At 39.7% G+C, this 17448-nt stretch overlaps 1 protein-coding gene across 2 annotated transcripts in view; it reads left to right on the forward strand.

The window, feature by feature from the left end:
* The first annotated feature begins 961 nt into the window (after nucleotides 1-961).
* The window catches only part of MAGED1 (MAGE family member D1), a 100502-nt gene continuing 84015 nt past the window's right edge, over nucleotides 962-17448 (forward strand). Inside the window, exon 1 of one of the 2 annotated variants that reach the window (XM_063660006.1) lies at nucleotides 962-1027. The gene's annotated coding sequence lies outside the window, so the exon portion shown is untranslated. The remainder of the gene's footprint in view (nucleotides 1028-17448) is intronic. The other variant, XM_054471233.2, reaches the window with a different exon arrangement.

The following is a 17448-nucleotide window of genomic DNA, read 5'->3' on the forward strand; positions in this document are numbered from 1 at the left end:
TGTTGAAATAAATTGTAAAAGTACCAGCAAAACTACGGACCTTATTGCTAGTTTCCTTCTTTGCTCTGACCACGTTTTGATCATTTATTCATTTAACAAACATTGATCAACACATATTTTATGCTAGGCTCTTAAGTGTTTAAATGTCATCTTTAGCTCTAAGCTGTGGGATCCTAGTGTAGTGTCTCTGGGTGTAGCATAGTATTTGGGACATGGTAGGTGTTCAGTATATACTTGTGGACTGACTAAAAATAACCACAAGAGTTCCTCCCCTGTGGTGAGAATTGTGGCACAGATTTGGGGGCCAGAAGAACTTTCTGGAGGTAGTGGCAATAAATAATTCAGTTCTAAACTTGTTCTGAAAGTATTTAACCAGAGTACGGATTTTTATTATTGAAACGTTCTTTTCAGTTTTCATTTTCTTCCTTTTCTTGGGGAGTATGTGAAATAATGCAAGAATGCTTTCTAAATGAGTCCACCTTTATTCTTTGGACATTTGAATACGATATGTAACTGGATACGATTTCAAAGCAAAAATGATTTAGATTTAAGATTTTTTTTAAAAGCTTGAAATTGAAGTGTACCGCTAATACAAATGAACTTTTTAAAAGTGGTGTGCCAGAAAACAGTAAATCAGTTTGGTAAATACGTAACTGTAGACATCCAAGGCAGAGAAAATGAGGCCTGAGTTAAGGGACTAAGATGAAGGGAGATATTTCTAAGGGGAATCAACAAGGAGAGGTGGCGAATTGTACATGAGGGATTTGGCAGAGATACTGCAGCTCCTGGCACGACTAGAATTAGGATTTGTAAAAAGTGATTCTCTCTCTCTGCCAGTTTACATCACAATGTAGGTGTTGATCTAGGGAGGGAGTCAATGAGATAGAGCATTGCAGAGCTTGCTAGAGAGGCACAGGAAGTTGCCTGAAGTGAAGGAGGGGGTGGCGGCTGCAGAAGCTAAAGCTTCCGCCAAACAAAAGAGGACAGCACTTCCGGTCACGCCATCGTTGCTGCCTTCTTCATCAAGGTGAGTGTAAAGAAGGGGACTTGGTAATTCTCACAAATCCCCATACACTCCAGGGAAACCTCCTTTTGTGCCTCAACGTGGGGTGGAAAGGAGAATTCATCCCTGCGTACGTTGTATGAAGGATGCTTCCGGCGCCTGATCGCCTCACTATCTCCTCCCTTCTCCTCCGGAGATGGGGGGCCCGCTCCTGCCTCACCTCCTGACTCTGGTGGTCCCTTTAACCGCTTGACTCCCGGTCATGCTTCACCTCTCCTCTTTATCCCGGATCCTCTTCTCTGGTCTGAGCCAGGGTCATTCCCTCTACCACAGGTCACTCCTACCTCTTACCTCTCACCTCCGCCTTCTGCCCCCATCCTTTTAACCTGCGACTCTTTGCGAGCCCCTTCCTACACTCTGTTTTACTCCACCTGCTGGCGTTTGGTCTTTCCTGTTCCTCTCCCGCGGAGACCAGTAAATTACGTACTTTGCAACAGTAGGTGTGACTTCAAGGTCAAGGCCTTTTTTTTTTTTTTTGGTTCTTTTAAAGTATAAGCAAAGAAGCAGAAACCTTAGAGCCCTAAGAGACATAGGCACTTGTCCAGATGACGTTCTTTTATTTTTTTAACTCTAAACAAAATTACACATTGTTTAGATACTATTGCACAGGTTTCAGTCTTCTACACATTGCATTTATTTTTTTATGTTGCCATAGAATTGAATCTTCAAATTTTGGGGGGCAAACATAGTGGATTATACCTATAACCTGGTTTCAGCTTCAGCGTAAGCTTTCCCATCCCCTGTAAAATTTCTCTTAGCGGTGAAATGGTTGATAGGAATGGCATCAAATCACAAATTTATTACTTTATATGAGTTGAGTTTATTACGCAATTTCTTTTCTGGTCTCTGATAGCAACATTAAACAGCAAGCTGACATTTTTCAGACAAAGACTTTTTCTCAGAGCTTTGCAAGTATTACATAATCTATTTGTTGCAATGTGAAATGTACTTTTCTATTACATTTGTTACCATGTCAAATTTATCTTGTGAGAACATTAGTTATTAAATAATAATCACAATACCGAAATGATCATTAAATTTATGCTGAGAATCAGAGTTTTCCAGGCTCTATCAGGATCTAACGAGGAATTTAACCAAAGTTCTCTTTGAACAAGCAGTGGACTCCTTCCTGTGTGCTATGCTTGCCAAAATAAGGGGTGATTATCTTTTCTAGGCCATGTATCGTTTTTATTTAAGAATAAACAATGAGGCAGAGCTTTTGTGACACCAGAACACTTAGGAAAGAGTATTGCTGATGTCTCTTTATACTCTATTCAAATCATTATTACACAACATTTAAATATTATCACACTTGTTTCAACCCACTGTGCATCCATCCATTCATTCAATAATTTTTTATTGAATAATTTTTATTTGCCAGACAGTGTTCTCAGCACTGGAGATACAACAGTGGATAACAAAAACAAAGCCTTTTAAACTATAGCTGGGAGACAGACAATAACTTAATATATAAACAATATATATTGGCAAGTGGCACTGGTGTTAAAATAAATGAACAAAACAAAAAAAAATGAAGAAATAAAAAAGAAAAAACAAAAAAATAAATATGTAATAGGTTGTAATGTGGAGGGGCTCTACTATTTTAGATAGGATGGGCAGGAAGGCTTCACTGGCAAGGTGATATTTGAGCAGGAACCTGAAGGAAGTGAGGGCACACACTATGCAGATATTAATGGGAAAACAGGATTTATGTCATAGTCTTTGCATTCGTTCGCTGTTTCCTAACTCGCCCCCACCTTCCCATTCCCCTAGTGGTCACTTTTCTGCATAGCATTAATTCAGCGCTCTGCATACTCAAATAACCTGATCCATTCACATTAATTTCTCATATTCTCTTCCTCCTGGCTGGCTTCTTGCTACCATTTAGGTGACTTGTCAGCCTCTTTAGGAAGACATATCACTATCTCCATACCCACCTCATCCTCAGTTTGTTGATTGCTGGTGCATTGTGTGCTATCCTACAGGATATTTGATTATCTCTCTCGCTGCTCTTACCACTGTGTGTTCATAATATGTTGTCCATAAATATTTGGTATGGTAAAGTGAAATGAATTCTGTGCTTGTTTATAAAAGATAAAACTTTTAAATATGGTTTCCCCCTAATGTTCAAAACTATTCTCTAAGGTCAGTATTATCATTGTCATTTTACTAATGCTAAAACCAAGACTAGGAGGTTTGTAGTAACTTGCTAAACTGTGGTACAGTTTATGGAGTTAAGGTTTTTCAGACACTCAGTCCTGGTCTGGTTCTCTCTATCTCTGTTTCTTAATGAGAAATAAAAAATATACAGAATATTTTATTATTTTATAAGACAATCTGGGTATAGAAATTTTATTTTTTGTGCTTCTTTCACAACTTAGATCATATCAGGTGCTTGAATTCCTCCCTAATTATAAATATTAAGCTCTGAGAGGCATGAATAATGCCTCTTTTTACCAGAATATTTTTAAATAAAAAATTAAACAAGCAGAAGTTGAAAGAAGAGTACAACGAAAACTTTTATATTCTGGACCTAGATTCAACAACTGTTAACCTTTGCCATATTAGCTCACTCTCTCTATTACTCACTCTCTTTCTCTATGCATCCATCCATCCATCCATCCATCTGTCCGTCCATCCATTTATCCATCCATCCATCTATTTTTTGATCTATTTTGGCTGAACCATTTGACGCTTGCAGGCATTATTTTAAGTAAATGTAAATACATGCAGAAAAGTGCACATTATCCTAAGTGTACAGCTCAAAGCATTTTCTTTTCTTTTTTTTGATGGAGTCTTGCTCTGTCCCCCAGGCTGGAGTGCAGTGGTGAAATCTTGGCTCACTGCAACCTCTGCCTCCTGGGTTCCAACGATTTTCCTGCCTCAGGCTCTCGAGTAGCTGGGATTACAGGCACATGCCACCACGCCCAGCTAACTTTTTTACTTTTGGTAGAGACGGGGTTTCACCATGTTGGCCAAGCTGATCTCGAACTCCTGACTTCGTGATCCACCCGCCTGGGCCTCCCAAAGTGCTGGGATTACAGGCGTGAGCCACCGCGCCCTGCCAGCTCAAAGCATTTTCACAAAGTGAACTCAGCTGTGTAACCAGCATCAAGATCGGGAAATTTTTAAAGACCCTAAATGTATCCCTTATTTGTTACTATTCCAAATTAACCACAATCCTGGCCTCTGTCATTGTATAATAATAATTTTGTCTGTTTTTAAACTTTAAAAAGTAACACAGTTTGTGTTAATTTTTTGGCTTGAGGATTTGTTTTTGAGATTTTTTCATTGCTATTCCATTGTGTGAATGTACCACAATGTAGTTACCCTTTTATTGTAGATGACATCTTTGTTGTTTCCATTTTCAGCTTGCAAATAGTATTGTGAGCATTCTAGTACATGTCTTTTGGTGAAATATTCACACATTTCTGTTGGACATATACCTAAGAGTAGAATTGCTGAATCACAGGTTATGTATATGATTAATTTTAGTAAATACTGCCAGCCAGCTTTCCAAGGTGATTGTATGAGAACACTCCTAACATAATTTTTTTTTTTTTTTTTTTTGAGACAAAGTCTTGCTCTATCACCCAGGTTGGAGTGCAGTGGCGTGATCTCAGCTCACTGCAACCTTCGCCTCCTGGGTTCAAGTGATTCTCCTGCCTCAGCCTCCCGAGTAGCTGGGATTACAGGTGACCGCCACTACGCCCAGCTAATTTTTTGTATTTTTAGTAGAGATGGGGTTTCACCATGTTGGCCAGGCTGGTCTCAAACTCCTGACCTTGTGATTCTCCAGCCTCCGCCTCCCAAAGTGCTGGGATTACAGGCCTGAGCCACTGCACCTGGCCAGAAATTTTTCAGAGTGGAAGTTGCTCTAGAATATTGCCAACACTTGCCTTTGTCTTGGTAGCTATTCTAATGGTTATGAATGGTATCTCACTGTGGTTTTATTTCACATTTCTCTGTTGATGGACCTTTCCATAAGTTTGTTAGTCTTTTGGATATTTTTTATGAGGTGCCTGTTCAAATCCTTTGAGTACTTTTTCTCCTGGGCTAACTTTTTTTATTGATTTATAGGAGCTCTTTCTATATTAAGGATGTGAATGCTTTGTCAGTATTACAAATCTCAGTGGCTTGTATCTTCAGTCTGTTCATGGTGTCTTTTGATGAACTGAATATCTGAATTCTAATATCATTCCGTTCATTATTTTTTTTCATTTAGGGTTAGTGCTCCTTTGTACTGATTAGGAAACTTTTATATTTCCCAAGGTCATGAAGATAGTTTCCTAGGCTGTGTTATTGTTTAACCTTTCATATTTATATTTATAATCTGTAATTGATTTTTGTGTATATTGTCAGTATGGGTATGTGTAAAGGCCCTTTTTTTGTTGTTGAAGTGGACATTCAGTCAACCCCAAACCACTTATTGAAAAGATCATTCTTTCCCTTTTGTAGTGCCATCCTTTTCATTAACTCAAATATATAAATCAATAATTTGATTTAGTTCTGAATTCTGTTCAGTTTGGTTTGTCTATCCTTGTATGAATACCACTGTCTTAATTAATGTAACTTTACAACATATCTTATGTATGGTTATGTGAGTCTTACACTTTTGTTCTTTTTCTTCGATAATGCCTTCGTTATTCCTGGTCTTTTTCCATATACGTTTTAGAGCTAGTCAATTTCCACAAACATTCTTCTTGGCATTCTGATTGAGATACCATCTAACAGATCAGTTTAGGGAGCAGATATCATGGCACATCACCCTTAAATATCTCAGCATTCATCTCCTAATATTAGCATTACTTTGTAGTAACTAATTACCATTATCTCACTAAGGAAAATTAATGATTCCCTAATATCAACAAATACCTAATCTTTTCAAATTTATTTTCCTCAGTAAGCCTTTGTAAGCTGGTATTTAAAACTATCATCCAACCTAGATTAATGTATTGTTAAGTTTTTGGGGATTTTATTGGTGTTATTTTCTCTCCTTTGTCGAACTTGTGAATATTTATATATTTAGTACTTTTCAATCCATTGCAGTCGTTATTTCTTCTGTTGTTCCAACTGTCCAATCATGGCAAGTGGGAGCCCATTCACATTCACATTGGCTTCTGTGTCTTTTCTCTTTTGTTACATACATTTTCAAATATATTCAAAGTAGAAAATAGTAAAATAGGCTGTGCATGGTGACTCACCCCTGTAATCCCAGCACTTTGGGAGGCCGAGGTGGGAGGACCACTTGAGCCCAGGAGTTTTAGACCAGCCTGGGCAACAAAGTGAGACCCCATCTCCACAAAAAATTTAAAAATTAGCTGGACATGGTGGCACGTGCCTGTAGTCCCAGCTACTTGGGAGGCTGAAGGGGGAGGATCGCTTGAGCTGGGGAGTTTGAGGCTGAAGACAGCTGTGATTGCACAGTGCACTCCAGCCTGGGCGACAGAGTGAGACCCTGCCTTAGAAAAAAAAGTAGTAAAATAAACATGCATGTATCCATTCCCCAGCTTCAATAATTAACAACATTTTGCCAAAACTGGCAAGTTTTGTTTTATCTATTCTTCTCACCCATTTTTTTCCACATCCCAGATATGTCATTACACAGGTAAATAACTCAGTATATATCTCTAATTCATAGGTGCATTAAGTAACCACCACGTCATTATTATACTTAGTAAGATAAATAATAATTTCTTTCTTTTTTCTTTTTTTTGAGACGGAGTCTTGCTCTGTGCCTGGTGAATTTTCTTAAAGTTATAGTTATACAGTAGCTTTATTAAGTCAGTATCCAAACAAGAACCATTTATTGCCAATGGATGTTTTTCTCTTAAGTCTTATAAAGCCCTTGCATAGTCCCCTTTTTATTTTATTTTATTTTATTTTATTTTATTTTATTTTATTTTATTTTTTTTGAGACGGAGTCTCGCTCTGTCGCCCAGGCTAGAGTGCAGTGGCGCGATCTCTGCTCACTGCAAGCTCCGCCTGCCGGGTTCACGCCATTCTCCTGCCTCTGACTCCCAAGTAGCTGGGACTACAGGCGCCTGCCACCACACCCGGCTAATTTTTTGTATTTTTAGTAGAGACGAGGTTTCACTGTGTTAGCCAGGATGGTCTCAACCTCCTGACCTTGTGATCCGCCCGCCTCGGCCTCCCAAAGTGCTGGGATTAATTACAGGTGTGAGCCACCGCGCCCGGCCCCTTAGTGTCCTTTTTGAAAGATCGTTGATTAATTCAAGAAACTATGTCATTAGTTCTATAGACTGTCATATCTGGATTTAGATGATTGCTTCCTTGAGGTGGCATTTATTTTGTTTTCTCATCCTCGTGTTTCCTATTTACTGACATTTAGAGCTAGAGGCTTGATTAGATTCAATTTTGATTATTTTTTAAGAGAAAGACTCATTTTAGGCAGTGCTGTTTACTTTCTATTGTATTTTATCATGTCTAATTTTATCTTTTTTTTAATTGATGCTGGGATTGATTTGTCATTTCAGGGTGTCGTCAGGCTGATCTCTCCATTGTAGCTTTTCCCACAAACCTTTCTTCTGTTGGTTTTAGCAGCCATTGATGATAATTGCCTAGATTCATTATTTCTGTAGAGGTTGAAAAATGGTGATATTTAATTCTTTCAATCTTTCTGCATTATTAACTGGAATTATTTTATAAAGAAGACTTTTTCCTTATCAGCTATTTTTTGTCCTGAAGTATATTTCATACTAATCAAGATAAATGATGCTGCCGCTGCTGCTTTTTTTCATTTATCAGTGTTCATAGTAACGAGTTGGTTTCTTAGCAACCGCCACTGTTTTCTTTAATATCATTAGGAATTCATGGATTTTTATGTATTTTAAGTGTATCAACCCACTGTGATCATTTTTTAATGCTTAAACAGTGTCATCTTATAAATTAGGAGCCCCTTCTGTTTAATTTCTATGTTTTTTTTCACATTATCTCATTAGTCCTTGTTGGCATCCTTGCTTTTTGGCGTAAGCTATTTTAGGCTCATCATGTACACTCCCTGCCCCACCCTTGGAATTAGCCATTTTATGAGGAGCTATGTAATTTTTCAGTGAACCCTGGTATTTAGAAACTAAGATGGGAATACTCAAGGGATTATTATTTTAAAAGTCATGCTACCTGATCTTTTGTTGTGCTCTTTTCCCTGCTATTGTGAATACATTGGAATGACTCTTGCAGCATTTTATTGAAAATTCACTAAACATGGCTTTCATTTGTTTATGTAGTCATTCATCCAGCAAAAATTTATAGAATGCTTACTATCATGTATCTGGTCTTATGCTGGGCACAGGGAGTATGAGGGTAAACCTGACTGGTCTCCTGTCCTTGGAGAAGACTCATTCTAGTGTGGATATGAGCAAATAGGCAGTGTCTAAAGAGCAGTGAACAGTACTGTGTTCATACTCTTTAGACATTGAGCATACTATGGGCATAGGCAAATGGGGTGACAGGCTGTAGGAGCACAGAGAGGTCATCCCAAAATGCTTTGGAAAGGGAAGATAATGCTTGATACTGGATGAGTAAATGAGGTATGAAGGTAGAAGAGTAATGAAGAGTGTTCCAGTCAGCAAAATGGAAGAAGTAGGGGGGAATCTTGATATAGTCAAGGAAAGGCATATATGTAGTTGGTTATGATGGGAACATACTTGTGTAAGTTTTTCAGTTTTCAGAAGATTGACAAAATAGTCTATTTACTACAGACATGAAGATGTAAAATGTTGTATGTATGTGTTGTTGATTTTTATTTTAAATCTGATAATGAAATAATCCAAATTCTAATTAAAATTAGTATTTAATGTACTTCTTGGACCTGACCATATTTTTTAGTTATTTCATTAATATTAAAGCATAGTTACAGTTAGGAGATGTCTATTTCATGTTTTAGTTCACTGCTTCTTTATTTTTTACTATTATTTTGCTTTATACGTGTTAAGAATCTGAATTTTCAAGATATGACATTAAAAATAGTGGCATGTTTATTGGGGCTGTTCATCTTCCTTCATCCTTTGGCTGCTATTTGTGTCAACCTGTTTAATACCATAATTACAGCCCCTTACATACTCACAAGGCAAAGTTGTTCCAGAAAACATGTCATCTCTATTACCAGTTGGACATTATACTATACCTGTTACATTTTACAGCATGTTGCACCTGAGGCTATCCATCTGACAGATACTGCATGAATAGTATGTTAAACACAGGTTTGTGGTTTACCGGAGTGCTATGGTTTACCAGTTGGGAATTTTGGGACCGTGAGTGTGGGAGAATCACTAGGCTTAGGAGGGAACCACATCTCATATGTGGCCAGGAGGTGAAGGGGTGTTCTATAAATCATTGAAGAATGTGGGGAAGCTTATTTTTTAAGAAGGGGGATTCTAGAGGTCACAAAGAAAAGATTCCAGGTGGGAAGGAGAGCAGTGAAACAGTAGATTAAAGGGGAAGTGGGAGTAGATTACTACTTTTCATTCTCTTTATTTGTCTTCTTTATTATAAGAATAATATGTTCCCAGAGTCCTGAAAGGCAAGAAGTATGAGTGAACAAGCGGGGAGTCAGAGAAGGTGAGAAAGGAAAACATACACTGTCTGAGAACGTCAGATGTGAAACAGTAGATTAAAGGGGAAGTGGGAGTAGATTACTACTTTTCATTCTCTTTATTTATCTTCTTTATTATAAGAATAATATGTTCCCAGAGTCCTGAAAGGCAAGAAGTATGAGTGAACAAGCAGGGAGTCAGAGAAGGTGAGAAAGGAAAACATACACTGTCTGAGAACGTCAGATGTGATAGGAGAGCAGTAGGGGGAAGACAGATTGCAAGACTTAGGATGGATTGATAAGTCTTAGAAAAGACAGATCATTAATTAATTAATCAGTCAGTTAACTAAAAACATACTGATGACTAGCTGGATAATGAGAACATGTAATTGACTTAAACATGTTTTCAACTGAGTGAGGTAGACATAGACATTGCAACAGCGGTGCTATGCTAGAGGAGAGACCAAGGTGTGGTGCTGGCAGTAGAGACATAGAGGAAGGACCTCTAACCTATCTTAAGGGCTCAGAGAAGGCTTCCTAGAAGAGACCATGTTAAGAACTGAATTTTGGCCAAAAAAAAGCTGTGAGTGGGACCAGAGAGCAAGTGGTCATTGGTAATTTAGATGATGTAAAGTAGCTGACTGGGTATGCCATTTAGCCTTGAGCTTGAAAGTACCTAAAGTAATGGGCAATTTAGAGGTTACTCTGTGGTCTAGTAAAGCTAAGGAAAAGGGGCAAATGGAAAGGAATAGTTTTATAAATGGTGTCCCCATTCTCCCAGCCCATGGCAGCCACTAATATACCCTCTGTCTCTCTGAGTTTCCCTATTCTGGACATTTCATGTAATTAGAGTCTTGTAATATGTGGCCTTTTGTATCTCACTTCTTCCACTTAGCATAGCGTTTTCAAAGTTTGTCCATATTATAGCATGTCTCAGTATTTCCATTCCTTTTTTATGGCTGAAAGATATTCCATTGTATGAATATACCACCTTTTATGTATTCATTCATCAGATTGTAGATGGACAGATGAGTTGTTTCTACTTTTCGGCTATTATGAATAATGCTGCTGTGAACTTTTGGTATACGTTTTTGTGCAAACATATGTTCTAATTTCTCTGGGGTATATGCCTAGGAGTGAAATTGATAGTAACTCTATATTTAACTCTTTGAAGAACTGCCAAACTCTTTTCCAAAATGGGTCTGCCACTTAAATTCCCACCAGGAATGTATAAGGTTCCAATTTCTCCACATCCTTGCTAACACTTGTTGTTTTCCTTTTTTTTTTTTAAATTACAACCATCTTAGTGAGTATATATAACAAAGAATCTCACTTAATTTTTAAAATATAATATTTAACTGCTGACATCTTTTTTTTTTTTTTTTTTTTTGAGACAGACTTTCACTCTTGTTGCCCAGGCTGGAGTGCAATGGTGCCATCTCGGCTCACCACAGCCTCCACCTCCTGGGTTCAACCGATTCTCCTGCCTTAGCCTCCTGAGTAGCTGGGATTACAGGCATGTGCTACCATGCCTGGCTAATTTTGTATTTTTAATAGAGACGGGGTTTCTCCATGTTGGTCAGGCTGGTCTCGAACTCCCAACCTCAGGTGATCCACCCGCCTCTGCCTCCCAAAGTGCTGGGATTACAGGTGTGAGCCACCATGTTCTGCTAACTGCTGACATCTTTTAAGCCTCACCTCTCCCTCTTCATTTTCTGCTCCACAACTGTGCAAGTTGATTAGAAAGCATGAGTGCTTCCTCCTTTGGAGCTAGCAAGAGATTCAAATCACGCAAGTGTCTTCCTGAATTTAAGAACCCTCACTCCTGCCTCATCCTTTAACCACAGTAAAAACTCAATTTAGTTTCCTTTCCTTGCTTTTTCTAACCTGCTTAGGAGACTTGCCTTGCTGTCCCCAGAAGTGCATCATTTATGTAAGTAAGTAGTAAACATTTTCATACCCTCTTTGTGTGTGAGGTGTTATCAGTCTGAACATTGGAATCAAAATTTGGGTAGGGTCCCTCCTTCTTCTGCAGGATGGCAAGAACAACTGGCACAGTGAGCTTGGTGCTCAGATAATGACAGCCATCATGGGGGGAAGGGAGTATCTTTCCTTAATTGCTTTGGCTCACTAATTGGTTCTGATGGCAAGCATAAACATTGAGCCTGCAAGGGTAGCTAGTTTTTTAGTTGTGCTGTGCTGTGTTGTATTCTTGACTCCTGTAGAACCTCTCTTATAGATTTAGCTAACTTGGAAGTTTAGGTAATTTCATGGACATTTAGGAACAGTAGTATGGGATCCTTAAAGTAGCCCTGGATCATGTGTCTCAGCCCAGACCTATTTGTGTGTCTTAACGTAAAGCTGTGACTGATGCTAGGCTCAGGAGGAAAACCATGTCTATGACTAGCTGGTTTTGTGTCTCAATTAGGCTCTGACCTTGACAGCTGACTGCCCATTGGGTGGTCGCTTTTGAGAGCAGTCATCAGGGAGTGAAAAAAAGAGAGAGAAAAGAGAAAAGAAACAGCTATTATGTGGCTTGCTGGGGTCTGGACTCCGAAGCACGAATGACTCACTAGGACCTTTAAATACCTCCGTTGTTATTGCTGTTGCTGCTGCTGCTGCCGCTGCCACTGCTGCTACTGCCGCCGCTGCCGCCGCCGCTGCCGCCGCCGCTGCCGCTGCCGCCACCACCACCTGTGCTTCTGTTGCAACAAAGATCCTCATCTTCAGGATTATAGGGAAAAACATTAGTGGCACCCCTGTAGCATGGAGAAAGGGGTAATTCAAACCCATAAAGCTCCTAGTCCTTTAATCTTATATGACCACCATTGCCTTTGGGGAGGCCCCTTACAATGACAGTGCTGATTTGAGACTTTCTGCAGGAAGACATTTATAAATATGAGCAGGGTAGGGACCCCCCATAAATATATCCAGAAACAACAGCAACAAAAAAAGGAAGTACAGTCATGTACAGCATTATGATGTTTTGGTCAATGACAGATCACATATGAGGACGGTGGTCTCCTAAGACTATAATGGAGCCGAAAAATTCCTGTCATCTAGTGATGTCATAGCTGTTGTAACATTGTAGTGCAACGCATTACTCATGTATTTATGGTGATGTTGGTGTAAAGAAGCCTGTAGTACCAGTCATATAAAACTAGAACAAGTACCATTATATATGGTACATAATACTTGATAAAAAAATAGCTAGGCGTGGTGGCTTATGCCTGTAATCCCAGCACTTTGGGAGGCCGAGGCAGGCAGATCACTTGAGGTCAGGAGTTTGAGACCAGTCTGGCCAACAGGGTGAAAACTTCTCTCTTAAAAAAAAAAAAAAAAAATTAGCTGGGCGTGATGATGCACGCCTGTAGTCCCAGGTACTCTGGAGGCTGAGGCATGAGAATCGCTTGAACCTGGGGGGCAGAGCTTGCAGTGAGCCAAGATTGTGCCACTGCGCTCCAGCCTGGGTGACAGAGTGAGACCCTGTCAAAAAAAAAAAAAAGATGAAAAACAACCACGTTTATGTATTTACTATACCATAATTTTTATCAGTGTTTTAGAATGTAGTCTACCTATTAAAAAAAAAAGTTAACTATAAAAGAGCCACAGGCAGGTCCTTCAGGAGGTATTCCAGAAGAAGGCATTGTTATAGGAGATGACAGCTCCATGTGTGTTATTGCCCCTGAAGAACTTCCGATGGGACAAGATGTGGAGGTGGAAGACAGTGTTATTGGTGATCCTGACTGTGTAGGGTTAGGCTAATTTGTGTGTATCTTAGTTTTTAAGAAATAAAAAATTTTAAACAAATAAGCTTATAGAATAATAATATAAAGAAAGAAAGTATTTCTGTATAGCTGTATATATATATATTTTTTTTTTAGATGGAGTTTTGCTTTTGTTGCCCAGGTTGGAGTGCAATGGTGCAATCTCGGCTCACTGTAACCTCCGCCTCCCGAGTTCAAGCGATTCTCCTGCCTCAGCCTCCGGAGTTCTGGGATTATAGGCGTGTGCCACCATGCCCGGCTAATTTTGTATTTTTAGTAGAGACGGGGTTTCTCCATGTTGGTCAGGCTGGTGTCGAATTCCTGACCTCAGGTGATCTGCGCATCTCGGCCTCCCAAAGTGCTGGGATTACAGATGTGAGCCACTGTGCCCGGCCATGTGTTTGTGTTTTAAAAGCTAAGCATCATTACAAAGGAGTCAAAAAGCTTTACAAAATTTAAAAAAGTTTATAAGTAAAAAGTTATAGAAAGCTAAGCTTAATTTATTATTGAAAGAAATGTTTAAAAAATGATTTTAGTGTAGCCTAAGTGTACTAAAGTGCACATTAGTGTACAGTAATGTCCTAGGCGTTCACATTCACTCACCACTCATTCACTGACCCACTCAGAACAACTTCCAGTCCTGCAAGCTTTATTCATGGTAAGTGCCCAATAGAAGTGTACCATATTTTGTCTTTTTTTTTTTTTGAGATGGAGTTTGACTCTTGTAGCCCAGGCTGGAATGCAATGGTGCGATCTCTGCTCACTGCAACCTCCTCCTCCCGGGTTCAAGTGATTTCTCCTGCCTCGCCCTCCCGAGTAGCTGGGATTACAGATGCCTGCTACCATGCCCGGCTAATTTTTGTATTTTTATTATTTTATTTATTTATTTATTTATTTATTTATTTTTAGACGGAGTCTCGCACTCTCGGCACTCTCGCCCAGGCTGGAGTGCAGTGGGGCAATCTCGGCTCACTGCAAGCTCCGCCTCCCGGGTTCATGCCATTCTCCTGCCTCAGCCTCCCCAGTAGCTGGGATTACAGGCACCCGCCACCACGTCTGGCTAATTTTTTGTATTTTTAGTAGAGATGGGGTTTCACTGTGTTAGCCAGGATGGTCTCGATCTCCTGACCTTGTGATCCGCCCGCCTCGGCCTTCCAAAGTGCTGGGATTACAGGCGTGAGCCACCGCGCCCAGCAATTTTTGTATTTTTAATAGAGGTGGGGTTTCACCATGTTGGCCAGGCTGGTCTCGAACTCTTGGCCTCAAGTGATCTGCCTGCCTGGGCCTCCCAAAGTGCTGGGATTACAAGCGTGAGCCACCGCGCCTGGCCATATTTTTGTCTTTTTTTTTTTTTTTTTACTGTACCTTTTCTATGTTTAGATAGGTTTAGATACACAGATACAAAAATACACAGATACACAAATTGTGTTAAAATTGCCTACAGTATTCAGTACAGTAACCTGCTATACTGGTGTGTAGTCTAGGAGCAATAGTCCATACCATATAACACAGGTGTGTAGTAGTGTATACCATCTAGGTTTGTGTAAGTACAGTCTGTGATATTCGCACAACAGTGATGAAATCACCTAATGACACATGGCATTTCTCAGAATGTATCTCCATTGCTAAGTGACATGATTGTAAAAGAAAGAAAAAAAACAGATATGAGCGGCCGAGGAAACAAACAGAAACGGAGATCCACAATTTGACCCAATTAGAATCCAGAATTTATGGAAAAATTTTACTAAAAGAGCAAAAAGATAAAAGGGTGCTGATTGGTGTTGAAATGCAGTGGGTGGCAAAACTTCATGACCTTAATTAATACTGGGGCTCAAATTGGTTATTATGTCAGGATCCCACTATATTTAATCAAGGTGCCTCCTGTAATCTAAGGGGAGTTCCTGAACAGGAAAGAGATAAACAAGTATACCTCACATTAACTATCAGAACTATTGCCTTGCCTGAATTCCTCACATTTGTACCATTCATTGCCTTAAAATATCCCATAGTGGGTATGAGCACTCTGATCCAATGAGTGATAAAATTAAGTATTTGGCACATGTGAATCCGTTTGACAACGTGAGATCCCAAGGACTATACCCCCAGTTAAAATAGGTTAATACAGCCTGCTGTAAATTAGAATAAGTCTACAAATATGGAAACCCATGATATAAGGCCTATTTGGTGAAAGGGTGATTATCCCCATGTCTTCTCCATTAACAACCCACTTTGGCATGTTCTTAAACTTCAAATGAATGGCACCTAATGGTGGATTAGGTTGCAGTGAGCAGAGATCGCACTTAATGTGTGGTCCCACACATTAAGGTCCCCATACCCAATATTGTTGACATTACTGACTCCATCCAGTCTGTGACTGGTAAATATTTTGCTATTATAGATTTGGCTAATATGTTCTATTCACTGCCTATTTCAACAGGCTTTCAGCCTCAGTTTGCCTTCACCTCTGAAGGGACACAATAAACATGTACCTGGCTACTCATGGGATACCTCCACAGCTTTGCCATTGTACGCTATCTTTGCTGGCAAGATCTTAACTGTACCGAGCTTTTTCTAGATGTACAGGTGTGACGTTACATTGATGACATCCTTCCCTGAGGAGATTTATTTGACACACTCATTCAGGAAATACAGATACTCACAAAATTGCTCATAAAATGGGATGGCCGTTGTGCCACACGTAGTGCAAGGCCCTACCACTTTTCAATACCTACACATTATTTGCTAAACTGAAGACCATTCTGTCTCTGACACTGTCAGAAAAGCAGCTATTGACCCTGTCAGCACCCACAACTTCTTTTAGGCTCATTTGTGTTCTGGAGACAAAACATTCCTCTTTTACAAATTTTATTGAAGCCCATTTACACTATTTCTTACAAATCAGTTCATCTTGAATGGGGATCCCCTCCAACAAGAGGCTCTAGAATCTGTCAAAATTGCAGTATGACACTAACGACAATTAGTCACTAATGACAATTCATTAGTGACCCCAGATGTGCTTCACCATAGAGGTTTTAGCAACTTCCTCATTTCTCCCTCTGGACCATCCATCATTGCCATAAGTTGCCAAGGGTTTCTGATGCAAGAAACTGTCATCCTTGGACCTGTTTTATACACCATTGGAGTGACAATTGGTAGCTGCATAGTGGACTGTCTTAGAAATAGAGGCTATCACAATCCCTCAGCCTGTGACCCTCCATATCCAGCTGCCTATTGTGCCTTGGGTCATGGAAGCCATGGCACTACAAGCTGGGCATGGCTACTGAGGCCTCTTTGCTACAAGATGGAGAAAAACCTGGGTCTTCTGTCATATACCACTTGGAGGAAGGGGTAGCCTCCCGTCTTTAGTTCCTTGCTAAATACCATGGTGTTGGGGGACCCATCACCCCTCTCCCAGACCCTGTGGCTACCTGCAGAGCTCCTTGAGATCAAATGGAGTGAAAAACAATGGTTTGTACAATTTATGGATGACACCACAAGCATTGTATACAATGGAGTTTGCTGGAGAGCTTATGCTTTTCATCCTTTAACTGCGATGCTTCTGATAAGGACAGGAACACAGGTTTCAGTACAGTTGGCCAAACTGCAGGCATTCACCTTAGCACTGTATGCCCTAGCCAACAATTGGCCCCATCTGCACATTTTTACAGACTCTTGAGCCACTGCCTAAGGTTGCCCCTTTTGGGGAAAGAACTCTGAGAATCTCTAACCTCACAGATACCCAAAATGTAAATCAAGTTAACACATTTATCTTCACATAGTGAAAGTCAAACATAAGGTCTCACCAAGAGACTCCTTATTTTCCTTCAGAATTTGAGGCATCATTGATAGTGACGAAGGCACTCATTTCATTTCTTAGAATATACAGTGCTGGGCTTAATGAAGGAATTCAACAAAACATTTACTTTCCTTACAGACTTCATTCTGCAGGACTTACAGAGCACCATACTGGCTTCATTAAACAAATGTATATTTGATTAAATGAACATGGCACATTTCAGTCATTAGACAAACATCAGGGGTGAATTGTAAGATTCTGACTCTAT

This window comes from Pongo pygmaeus, chromosome X, assembly GCF_028885625.2.
Source record: "Pongo pygmaeus isolate AG05252 chromosome X, NHGRI_mPonPyg2-v2.0_pri, whole genome shotgun sequence".
Lineage (NCBI taxonomy): Eukaryota > Metazoa > Chordata > Mammalia > Primates > Hominidae > Pongo > Pongo pygmaeus.